Genomic DNA, 12489 nt, shown 5'->3' on the forward strand with positions numbered 1-12489 from the left:
ACAGAGGGGTGAACTGATGGAGCAGCACTGGGCAGGGGATGGGCCTGAGCACGGTAGCTGCCCTGCAGGCAAGGGGAGGTGACCGGGACGAGCCCGGCTGCCCGGCACACAAAGCTGTGGGTCCTCAGGGAGCAGAGCAGCCTGGGATGAAATCTGCTGCTCTAGCTCTGCTCAGAGCAACATCCCAGAAGCAGGTTCCACCTGCCCCAGCTGCTGCGCAGCCGGTAGCTCAGGCCTTGTAGGTGAAATCCTGATGGGGACCTTTCCAGTAGAGGCCTCAGCAGCAGGCTGGTCTGTGTCGCCAGGGCACTGACGGAGCGATGGCTGTCATTCTGCAAAGGCTGAAGGGCTGGCAAAGGAAAGAGCGGAGATCCAGCCCCTGTGTCTGCAGAAACCCCAGGCGTTCTCCCCAGGCAGCACCAGCCCACCAGCCTTCCCATGACCACGAGGCAGCTGGGGGACCAACGGGGCAGCTAAGAGTTGCTGGTCAGGCTGCCCCAAGTGCCTTGAATGATTCCTCGCCTCTTCTCCCCTCACCTCTGCCACCTCCCCCGCACATACCCTTCCCCTCCGCAGAGGGACATAGGGCCCTCTTTGCCTGGTGCTGCACAAGGGAGTGGAGCACACTTCTCGGGCACCTTCCCCCACCCCCAGCAGCCCACAGAACACCACGCTGCCCACACTCACCCTTACAGATAGCCAGCAGCTTATCCTCGCTCTGGGGCCTCACATGCTGCGCGGCGAGCCCTAGGTACACAAAGCCCATCACTCCTCGTGCTCCCCAGCATGCTCCCAGCAGCACAGCTCCCCTCCACCCCGCCAGCCTGGCCACATGCCCTCCTCCCTTTGGGCAGGTCTGACCCTGTGCAGCACAGTGCAACCACCGAGGAGGGTGTGTGGCACCAGAGAGAGCTCCCATCAGCCTGTCCACGTGGGCAAGGATGGGAGAGGGAGACACGGAGCCCCTGGGTGCTCAGGCCAGCACCCAGCGGTCGGGGCTGCAGGCACCCAAGGGTTCAGAGGGCGGCCCCAAGGGTTGTGGCTCACCGATGAACCTCACGGCCACCTCTCGCAAGGATGCCTGAGGGTCCTGCAGGTATGGCAGGCTCTGGCTCACGTACTCCTCTGCTCTGCTCCTGTACCGTGCCAGCTGGAGAGAGCACAAGGGTACAGGGATGACACAGACCCTCCCCAGTAGGTTCGGCCCAGCCCTCCTCCCAGGGATACCCTCCCCATCCCTCCCGTGCCAGGACAGTCACAGCTCCCAGCCAGGAGCCCCGTGCTGATGAGGTGCGAAGGCAGCACAGGACCGGAGCGTGGTCGGGAGGCGCTGAGAGCCCCCTGTGCTGCTGCCAGCCCCAGCGTGAGCAGGTTGCCCATCAGCCTGCAAGAGTCAGTGAGGGCAGAGGGGCCTGGAGAAGAGCGCGTCAGGGCTGTGCGCTCAAGGAGCAGCTCCAGGCTGCAGCTCTGGGCTGCAGCAGTGGGCGAGGGGCAGAGCTGTGTGCCACGGTGCCCCATACCCTGTGCGTGAGGACAAGGCCTCAGCTGGCCCGGGCCCTTGGGGACTTTGGGGCTTTGCTTACCATGCACTCGCTGATCTTCCACGTCTGCCCTGTTTTTGTCAGATACCTGAGCCGCTCCCAGTGCAGGAGTTGGGCTGCTTCAAGGAGGGTCTCCTGAGAGGCCTGCCAAATAGCAGAGAGGGGGAGATGCCACCACAGCCCAGCCCCTTTGGGGAAGGTGTAGCCAGGGAAAGGAACAACCCCCAGCTGAAGGCTGTGGTGGGTCTGAGGCAGAGAGGGCAGCTCTGCACTGTCCTCTGGGATGCAGGAGGCCAGCGACACACATTCAGAGGTGTGGAGGCCCACCCGTGGGGCGTCAGCATCCACCCCCTGAATCACTGCTGCTGTCAGAAGTCCCACCTGGGCCACTTGCCGTGCCTCATCACTCAAATGAAAGAAGAGAGGCAGCAGGCTCCTCTGCACATCCTTCTTCATCCTCCATTTGTCACTCCACACCAGAGTCTCCATGATGTCTTTGAAGAGGAGCATGGAGAGCTCTCGCACCCGGCTGGCCTCCTGGACAGAGAGAAGAGGGCAGAGGAGACCTCGGCAATGGTCGTGGCAGCCGGCCATGAGCAGGGGTGCCCCAGCAAGGCGCCTCCTCCTCTCTGTGCGGAGCTGTCCCCGAGCCCAGCAGAAGGGCAGAGCTGGGGCTCTGCTGAGCAGGCTGCTGCTGAGGAAGCTGGGGCAGAGGGCTGTCCTGCAGAGGCAGCACACGCTCTCCCAGGCCCTCAGTGCCTCTCCCTCCACATGGGACGTTCTTTCTCCCGCCCTGGGGTTGCTCAGGTCCTCCCAGCAGAACTGCATGGACAGGGGCAGCCTGTGCCTGGGCTCAGCTCTGCTCCTGGCTCTTGGTTTACCTCCGCCCTAAGCCGCAGCAAGAGCAGCAAGGGCTCAGCACGGTACGGAGCGGCTGGGAGTGCAGCGGACAGTGGCCTGAGCACAGCACTTGCTGACAGTTCCCAGGACTCGTGGCGGGAGGTACACATTCCCCCACCAGTGGGCACAGCGGAGAGGGACACATCACACCTGCGGCCATGTACAAATGTGCGGCAGAGCCCTGGGCTCTCCTGCCGGCCTTACATCATCAAAGAGGGGCAGGAGCATCTCCATCAGCTGCAAGGTACTGGGGTGGGCTCTCTGCCTCTCCATGTAGCGGAAGATGTTCCTCAGCACCATCAGCACTTTCACCCTGCTGTCCCTGTCGGCATCCTGCAGGCACTTCATGAAGTCTGGCAGCAGCGAGTGCATTTTTCTTGCCTGCAAGAAGCACAGAACACCCTTTTTGTGGGGCAACGATGACCTGCCCTGGCAAAAACTCTCTCTGACGCAGCCGGGATGTGCCTGTACCAGGAGCCCCTTCAGGCAGGCACTGGTGCCTTTCTCCTGGTGCTGCACAGCCAATGGCCTGGCCTGAAACGTGCCGGACTGAGGAAGAAGGCATCTGGAGGAGCTGGGACCAGCTAGCACACCTCTCATTGCCCACAAAGTCCAAGACACTGCCTTACTCCTTGCCTTCTGCCCACCCCCACGCTGTCACACAAGTGTGTGTGTATGTCCCCTACTCACCATCGTGGGTCTCTCAGACGCTGTGATGAGGCCTCTGAGCACCAGCCAACGCATCACTGGGGAGCGATGTGGCAGATACCTCTGCAAGAGGTTGAGGACACGGTCCCCCTCCTTGGCGAAGTCAGTGCAGACCAGCAGCTGGAACACACGTCATGAGAGAGGGACAGAGCCTACAGCGCTCCCTTGCAGCACGAGGCCATGCTCGGTCCCACCGACAGCCAAGAGCAGGGTGCTCCATGGCCCTCCAAAGCCTGTCCTGCGGGTAGCTGTGACCACAGGCAGCCTGCGTGGCCCCTCAACCCAAGCCCTGGGCCCCAGGGTACACCATGCAGATCGCCCGCCTGCTCTTCCGCCCTCTGAACCCTCTGCAGCCTCTTGTGCTCCTGCCTTTGAGGAGCAATTGAACAGCGAGAGCTGGCACCAGGGAGGCACAAAACGCAGAGAGTTACAGGGGTTACCCCCCAGCAGTCACGGACCACAGCCAGGGGGGCTAACACCAGCGCAGGACAGGCACTGCGTATCGTCAGGTCTACCTCAGTGAAGAAGGCCATGGCCGGGATCTCCTGAAACTGGTCCTCCCTGTGGAGCAGCACTGCCAGCTGGTTGAAGATCCAGCACTGGTCAAGCGTTGGAATCTTCCTCATCTCTCTAGCAGGGGGAAGGAGGCTCTGTCAGTATGCAGCTGATCCCGCAGACCTCTTCTGCGATTGCACCGCTAAAGTCTAGCTGCTGCCCCACAGGCCAGGACGTGCAGGGCAAGGCCACAGTGGCATTCCACTGGCGCAGCCAGTGGCAGCTGCTCACCCAGTGGCCGTCTCTCCCCACCGCACACCACCTCTGCAGAGCCAGTGTGGCATCCTCAGGCTCCCTTTGGTGGCAGAGCACAAAGACGCCCTTCCCACCACCAAGTCAGGGCCTGTCCACACATCCCATTTCCTGCCCATGCGGGAGGCTTGTCCCCATGGGCTCCTCCCGTGCACATGGCCCTGTGCATCTTGCCCCTTTCCTGGTTAACCCTCTCCAGTAGAGCTGCATACAGACAGAGCCATGGCACTCTGCGTGGCCTGAGCCCAGTCGCTAAGGGAGGGGACTCCAGGTCCCCGGGAGGTGACTGGTCCCACCAGGCACCCTCTCTCACCCTTGCTAACACCAGCTGCTGCCCCAGCAGGCGGTCCTGGCACGCCTGGGGACTCCCTGGCACCTCAGAGGAAGGGGACTGTGTTGTGTAGAGCTGGGCAAAGAGGACTCTCACCTGGCCAGTAAAATGACTCCCAAGTGGAGAGTGTCAGGGCTGAGAAGCATGTCCCAGCCTCCCTTCGTCCTGAGGACCAGGGCTTGGTGTTCGTAGCCAGCGCAGCAGAACAAAGCTGCCATGGTCTGCACTGCTGAGCTGTGTGCAGAGCAAAGGCTGGCTCATACCGGCAGCCTGGCCCTGGCTCCAGGTCCAAGGGAGGGACGAGGGGACGGGGATGGAGCACCTGACAGGGCTGGTGGGAGCGGATGGGTCCCATCGGTGGCATTCCCTCCGGAAGATCGCAATGTCCTGCGGCGTGAGCTCTGCTGTGAAGCCAATTTGGAAGAGCAGCGCCAGGCAGAGGTGGGAGAAAAATGTCTTCACCACCTGCGAGCAGCTGCACTGCTGGAGGAGCTCATAGAGTGCCCTGGTTGCCTACAGAAAACACGCAGAAATGGTTCTCACTGCAGAGACGTCCCTGTTGCGCTGCCAGAGCCTGTCCTGCTGGCAGTGGCCCCAGGGTGCTGTGTGCACGTACTACGAGGCGCTCATGGATCATGGGCAGATGGAGAGGGCACAGAGGGCTCTGCCGCTTGCCCCAGACAGGTGAGCAGAGCCCTGGGGGTGAGGGAGGTCTCATCCAGTAACTCACGGCCAGGGGAAGGATGCGGGTTCTGTCCCTGACGTTGGTGAACGGTTTGCGCAGTGGCCGCTCCACCAGCATCTTGAGGAGCTCCCACAGCACCTTCTTCGACGTGCTGGGCTTGGAGACCATTGCCCTCCACGTGGCCACAGTGACGCTGCAAGCCTCGGCAGTTCTGTCATCAGGGCTGCCCCGGCCACAGCTCTGTGGCCTGGCCAAGCGGCTGAGGGTGCAGACAGAGGCCACAAACTTCAGCTGCTGAGCTTCTTCCTGACAGCGGGGAGGAGAGAGACAAAACAGAGAGCATGAGACGGCGGGAGGCTCGGCCAGTGGTAGCAGAGTGCAGCCCGAGTGGCAATGTCTGTAGTTACCCTTCCTCTGCCTGTGAGAAAGGCCTGGATGCACGCCAGGGCTTCCTGCTCCTCTCTCCGCACGTCGGAGCAGCTGGTGGCAGAATCCCCTTGCCCTGAGAAAGAAAGAGCAGGCAGAGCTGTGGGGACGGGCAGGAGGCAGCAGAGGTGGGTGGCAGAGCTGTGCCCTCTGTGCAGCCACGCTGCCTGCTGCACGGACTCCAGCTCCCCTGCGCTTGTCGGGGCTGAGAGGTGCCCGACAGCTCGTGCGTGATTCTGGAGCACAGTGACCTGGGGAAACAGCCCAGGGGTGCCGGGATCAGGAACTCGCTGCGAGACGGGCAGGCAAGGTCCCTGCCCCGCAGCATCGCTGCCCCTCCCAGCCTGTGCCACAGAGCGGGAGCCGGGTCCCCTCTGCTCCTCTCCTTCCTGGAAGGATGCTGTGCCAGGCCGGCCCCCGAGCACACAGCAGGCCCAGGCATGCCGGCACCGCGGTGCCCCCAGGGCTCCGGGGACACCCCCCTCCCCAGCCTGCCATGGAGGGGAGAGCGTGCGGCAGAGTGGGGTGGTCTTGCAGCCCCCATCCCTGCCCAGCTCCATGGTGCCACTCACTCACCCATCTGCAGAGGCTGAGGCACGCACACGCCGGGGAGCTGTGTCTGGGAGCCGATCTCCTGGGGAGCTCCATCTTCCCTGTCCTTCTCCCAGGCCACCCTGGGGTTGCTGGGGGGTCTCTCAGCCATCCTGTGGGAAGGAGAGGAGGTGCTGAGCGTTGGGGAAGGGGGAGCCTGCGCTCAGGCCTGGCCGCATCTCTGTGTCGCCACAGTGGGCAGACAGTGGTCCTAAAGGAGGCTGCGCAGGCACACGGGGCAACAGTTTTTCAGCAAGCAGCAAATGCCCTGGAAAAGGCCTCTTGGGGGCCCTCCAGAAACACCGGCATCACCTGGCTGCAGTGGGCAAGGGACCAACATCAGAAATCAGGCACGTGGCTGTGCCTTTCCCAGACGAAGGGCTTCGCTGGGCAGATGCCAACACATTTTGCCAAGGCACCGCTTCCAGGAGTGCCTCTTACAAGCAAAGCCAGTGGGGGTGATGCCAGCAATCCCGGAGTGTCCTTGCCTTCCCCTGGCTGTGCTGGGCCATGGAGCCCAAGCCAGGCCCAACCATGGGGCCAGGCTGCTCCCAGGCAGCCCCTCCCAGAGCCAGAGCAGGTGATGCTGGTGTCTCCCCGGTGCTCCTGGTGGCGGGTCCCAGCCCTTCCTGGGACACCTTGACCCTGCAGGGTTAGTGGTGGCTGTGGACACCATTGTCCCAGCCCCGCATCATCACCTCCCCCCACCCGCTCGGCCACCCTGGACCCCAGGCAAATGGCACCCCTCATGTCTTACACAGAGTGGGACCTGGGGAGGCCTCAGGAAAACGCCTCGGTCCCGTGGGGCTGCCCGAGGGCTGCAGGGAAAGGCGTGGGCTGCGCTCAGGGTCCTCCTCCACGAGTCCTGCGCACTGCTGCCCTGTCCTGTCCCCCTGCACACTGCGGGACTGAGGCCGTGCCAGCGCCTGACTGTGACACGGGGAGATGTCACAGGAGCACAGTCACCAAGGGCTCTGCCATCCCTGGGCAGCCTCCGCCTGCCCCCTGCTCCCCACAGACCCTTCTCATGCACCAGTTCACTTGTCGGGGCTCAGGTCCCCTAAACCCCTCCGTCTGCCCCACGAGCATGCACTTGGGGCTCTGCTGCTCAACAGAGCCCTTGACTGCTTTCCTGGGTGCCCCCAGGCCCCACAGAGTGGACACTGTCAACCCAAAGTGAGCACCTGGGGACAAAGTGCTCTAGGCTCACCCTAAGAGAGCACAAAGCCAGTGTGACACCAGTTCACCAGTTGACTCGGTGCTACTTCTTTACTTGGGCAAGTTTTCTTTCAACTCCCACCACCGACGCTGTCTCTGCAAAAAGGAAGGTGCATGCTTTTCTTCCTGACTTAGACGGACCATTCCAAAATGCCCAACGGGGGTTGAGCCTGGGGTTAGTTGTAACACGAAAGGTGAGCACTGCAGAGGCTCTTGCCTTTGCGTAGACCCCCATCATTCCCAAAGGCTATGTTGTCCAGGCGCTTCACCAGAAGATTTCTTTAAGGCACGTGAAAGCATGTGGTTGTGTTGTGGAGCTTTCAATGTACCCTAGGTCAGCTTTCAAACCTACTGCTTTTCGAGAATGAAGCATGGGGCTTTCACAGCCCAATGAAGGGCTGGCTCACTGCCCATGTCTGATCTACAGCAGGACAATGACTTTTGCCAAGATATTGTGACCTTGCTCCTCATCTCATCCACAGAGTGTTCTTCTGTGGAGCAGTCTCAAATGCCTTAAGGAAGAAGGCTGACTAGAGAGGTGCTTCTGTGTGCCACTTTCCCTCTAAATCCCATCTCACAGCAGCAGTAGCTAGCTGACAAAAATGATGCGTTTTCACGTGAGACCATCAATTTTTTGGCAAAGCAACAGACCTCTACCAGCCCTTTGGCAACAGTGGGACAGCTTGCACAACTTATTCTTGCACTCCTCCTTGCTCTGGCCCAGAGAAGCCCCAGCCAGCGCCAGCAGTCTGGCCATGGCAAAGGCAGGAGAGTTGCCCCTCCTGGGCTCTCTGGCCCACATTTGAGATCCACCCCGCCAGCTCCTCCAGTGAGGAAGTGGCATCTGTCCCGATGGCTTAGGATCCCTCCCACATTTCCTAACCAAAACTCTGCTGTTCCTTGCACGAAACTAACTGATAGGCATCTCCATGGTTATAAAAGCCAGAGAAATACCAGGCCACTGCTGCCTTTACTAACTGCAATCACTAATTATGGATATGCAACTGTAAATCCTAACTGTCCCTACCTGATCCCATGGCTGCTTCCCTGCCTGGCCAAAAGCTTGCTCTCAAGAACACAAGGGAGAAGCCCACCTGCAGAGCCTGTGGTTGCTACAGGGCCAACAGCAAAGGGAGAAAGGGGCAAAACAGGCACGAGATGGTTGGAGGAAAGGCTGCGGAGGCACCCAGCCACCTGCTGAGAATGGAGCACTTCTCTACCTAGCTTTCCAGTATTTACCACTCCTTGCAGATCTGCATATGGGCATCAGGTCGAACTAAAACAAGCCCTTGGGAAAAGTCTCTTCCAGCTGACTTGTGTGGCAGCAGGGGAAGCCCAGAGGCTGTAACGACACATGGCTCAGAGACCCAGGCCCCGTCCCTGCATGGCATCAGTCTCCACAGAACCGCAGAGGGGCCCTGGCCAAGGCAGCCCTTAGCACCATAGCTAAGGGGTGGAGATGGAGGAGAAAAGTCCTTCCTGGAGATGCTGGGGATTGAACCCAGGACCTCCTGCATGCGAAGCAGGCGCTCTTCCACTGAGCTACATCCCCTTACACATGGCATACGTAGATGGGGGGTGTGCTCTGGGGTGCCCTCTCCTCCCATGCCATGTCCCTGACAAGCACAGCCCCCTTGTGCCCTGCTGCCCTCAGACCCTCCCCAGAAAACTCCATTCAGACCCTCCTGCCTGGCCGTGGGGGAAGCTGGCCTTGCCTCTGCCCTGGGACTGCTCCTGCACAGGGCCACGCCACGGAGCGCTGCCCCTTCAGCATCTCTGCAGCTAATTGGGTCAGGGGGAGAGTGTCGCTGCAGGCGCTGCTGCCAGGCTCTGGCCCTGCCAGGGGAGGCTCGATGGAGAGGGGCAAGCCCCTTCCCTGAGTCACCTCTGCCAGCGCAGGCAGCACTCCTGTGTGCGTCACCTGTGTCCACGAGGGCAGCAGCAGGAGGGAGTGGTGTGAGGGAAATGCCCTCCCCAGGGGGATGTGCCCACAGCTCTGATTGCCCCCAGGGTGTGGGGTGGAGGGAGCAGGGGAGCAGGCAGAGCTGGTGCTGGGCAGGGAGCTGCCCAGAGCCCCTCAGCCAGGCTCCAGGCCTCCCCCTGTACCATGCTGCCCACCAGCACCCGGCCATGGGCAAAGGGCAGCGTTCCCCTGCCTGGGGCTGGGTACGGGGTTGGGCTCAGGGACATTCCCATTCTTGCAGCACCAGGACAGTGCTGACAGTGGAGCCCACGGCACAGCCCCAGGTGGGGGGTTTCTGTGGGCCAACCGGCAGCACGTTCGGCTGTAAACAGAAAGGTTGTTGGCTGGAGCCGACCCAGGGACGGTGCCCCCGTGGTGGGGTGCCTGGGGGACTGTGCTGCTCGGCACCCTGGCTTTTGCTCACAGTCCCCAGGAAGGATCCCAGACAAAGCGGTGGGAACCTCAGGGGTCTGACGGAGGCTGGGGAAGGCCCAGGGCCCAGGGAAGGACCTGTGTCCCGAGGCAGGGCTGCTGTGAGCAGGGGGGTCACGGCTGCTGGGCTGGTGCCACTGACCTTCCCCTTCACCCCTGTGTGTGTGTGCAGAGGTAGGTCTTGCTGGGGGTGGGGGGTGGGGAGGCTCACCGGGAGGGAATGGGGAGAGGAATCAGAAGTGTTTAGGATCAGCACCAAGCAGAAGGCACACCCTTTGCTAGGGCTATAAGAGAGTAAATCAGGGTTTAGTGAATGCTATCCATTCTGCCCTCTGTCCTCCTCAAAGAAGAGCAGAAAGGCAATCCTCAGCAGACACAAATGGAACCCAAGAGTGTTCCCAAAGCATCTCATGGCCCCGTCTTCACCAGCCCCTTCATGTGATGCAACCTCCGTACACCTCCCTGCTCCTTCATGAGCGGCAACCTCCCTGCACCTCCCCTGCTCGCAGGGAATGCTCTTTTCCACTCCCAGGAACTGACGTGGGAAACCCAGAGGGAAAAGGCAAAATTCCCCTCCCCACTTCTCCAGAGGTCCAGCCCTGGCCAGGTTTCTGTGGGACAGCGCATCTGTTGGAGGCTAGCACATGCACGCTCCTGGGGGATGTCCCTCTGGACCAAATGGGATGGGCAGGGGACCAGGAGAGCAGCACGGAGGATGCATGTGTGTGCTGCTGAAGCTGAGCTGAGCTGAGCTGTGCCATGCCCATCCCTGGTAGGAAGGACAGGAGAGGGACCAGCGTGTGCCCGTGCTGAGTGGTCATGTCTGTACCTCTACTTCCTGAATGGGGAGAAGGGAGGGAGCAGTGCCATGGGGCAGCCAAAGGGGCCAGCTGAGTCCCTGCTGCTGTGACCGTGCAGGGATGTGGGAGCACTTCAGAGCTCTGCTTGCTGTGCAGGCGGCTCTGCCAGAGACCCCTGTAGCCGGGACAGTGCTTCATCTGCCCCGAGCACAACGTGGGTGGAGAGGACAGCGCTCACCACCCAGCCTGTGCTTGATCCTTGGCCTGAGTTGTTGGCTGGAGAGAGGCTGAGACTGGAGACGCAGCGGGACGCAGTGGGTTGGAGACACAGCTGAGCTCCAGCTGGGAGAGCAGGGTTCAGCAGCAGCAAGAGCTGCTGTGGGGCGGCAGGAGCAGGGCTTCTCCCTCTGTGCAGGGATGTGGGGCTGGAGCTGGGCTGGGCAGGGCTGGACAGCCAGATGGGGGAGTAGGTTTGGGTGAGGGAAGTGGGGAGGATGGATGGAGGCATTGGTGCCGTGAGCTGGTCGTGAGGGGACAAAGAACACAGAGGTCAAGTCTCTGTGCAATGTTCAGGAAAAGTTTTATTACGAAATAAATACACTCCCACCATAAAAAGGAAATTTGGAGAGGTCAATGAAAGCAGAAGCCCCCTTCCTGATGGTCCTTGCCTCTTACAGATGCTTCTGGAAAAAAGCTCTGGAGGAAATGCTGGTCTTTCTCCAGAGGAGTTCTCCCAAAGCACTCTTCTCTCTTCTGTTGCCTGCTTGGGTCTCCAGCCAAGGACTCCAGAAGGGGAAATCTTCACAGGGCTTCAGATGGGAGGAAAGACAAGAACGCCCTCGCCCATTATCTGGAAGTGATATTCCACCTGGAGGGCCACAGAAAAGAAACGGCAAAGAGGACTGCTGGCATCTGTGCTTTCCCAGGGCGCAAAGGGCATTTCTCATCCTCTCTCCTGCCGCTTGGCTTGAGCCTTCCCGGCAGCGCTCTTACGCCCCGAAGCTCTTAGGGGCAGGTCTCAAAATCCCAGTTTGGATCTCACCAATGAGCTCAATAATCACAGAACTAAAGGGAAACTGCCCATGCCCTCTCCCTGAAAGGCCCAGCAGGTACCTTCCCACGGGAAAAAGGGCCAAAGAGGGGCTTCTGAGGTGCTTCCTGAGAATGCCGGAGGGACAAATGCCCTCCAGAACTAGCGGGTGACCTGCACCTTTTCAAGCAAGGCCCAGATGTGGTTGGTCACTGGCCAAGTGAACACGCAGGCAGGGATCTCTCCTACCCACTGCCCATAGGACTGCGCTTTTCCACACGTCCCCGTGGCACAAGCAGGACCTCAGGCTGTAGCACGCACCTGTCCTGGCCACCTCTGGATTTTCTTCACCAGTTTCTCTGGTGGGGGAATGGCTTCAGCACTGCCCTTTGTCCTGCCTTGCACCACCTTCTTGGAGCAGCTGCCTGCGATGGCCGAGAGCCCCCTGAAAAGACACCTTGTGGGCAGGTGCTGGGAGCACAGGGGCACTTGGGTCTCTGTCCTGCACTCACCGGCTGGGCACCTGCCTCTGCGGCACAAGGCCCTTCTGCCAGAGAAGGAGATGGGTTCCGCTGACTGTGTTCACACCCACAGGGACAGAGACCAGCCCCAGCTGAAATGCCCGGGGCTGCAGGATGTGCCCTCGGGAACGCTCTGCGTGCCCAGACACGGGCTCGCTCTGGATGCAGCCCAGAGAGGAGCAGCCTTCTCTACCAAGACAGGCTCCAAGAGACACCCTTACCCCATCCTGCCAAATGTATTACAAATGGCCTGGTGGTCCCCAGTTCACTGTGCTTAGGCATGGAGAGCGGATTGTTCCTGGAGACGCAGGGTCAGAGAAGGAGAAAGTGGTCAGGGCTGTCAAGGCATTCCTGCCATCGAGGGCTCAGGAGTCCCCGGGGCATGTGATAAAGGACATTCAGAGCTGCTGTGAACCTTGTGTGCAGAGGAAACATCTCCCCCAGACACGCACTAGGCTACAGGCTCACCCTCACCCACTCCTCCACGGCTCTCACCTGCCAGCAGGCGCTTTGTCCTCTGCTTTCTTCCCTTTCCC

The 12489-nt window shown here is 60.9% G+C and overlaps 1 non-coding gene across 1 annotated transcript; it reads right to left on the reverse strand.

Annotated features, from left to right (window-relative positions):
• Window positions 1-8687: 8687 nt before the first annotated feature.
• Window positions 8688-8759, reverse strand: TRNAA-CGC (transfer RNA alanine (anticodon CGC)). Its single transcript has one exon. It is a non-coding gene; the product is annotated as a tRNA-Ala (tRNA).
• Window positions 8760-12489: the final 3730 nt, after the last annotated feature.

This window comes from Rhea pennata, unplaced genomic scaffold (genome assembly GCF_028389875.1).
Source record: "Rhea pennata isolate bPtePen1 unplaced genomic scaffold, bPtePen1.pri scaffold_26, whole genome shotgun sequence".
NCBI classification, from domain to species: domain Eukaryota; kingdom Metazoa; phylum Chordata; class Aves; order Rheiformes; family Rheidae; genus Rhea; species Rhea pennata.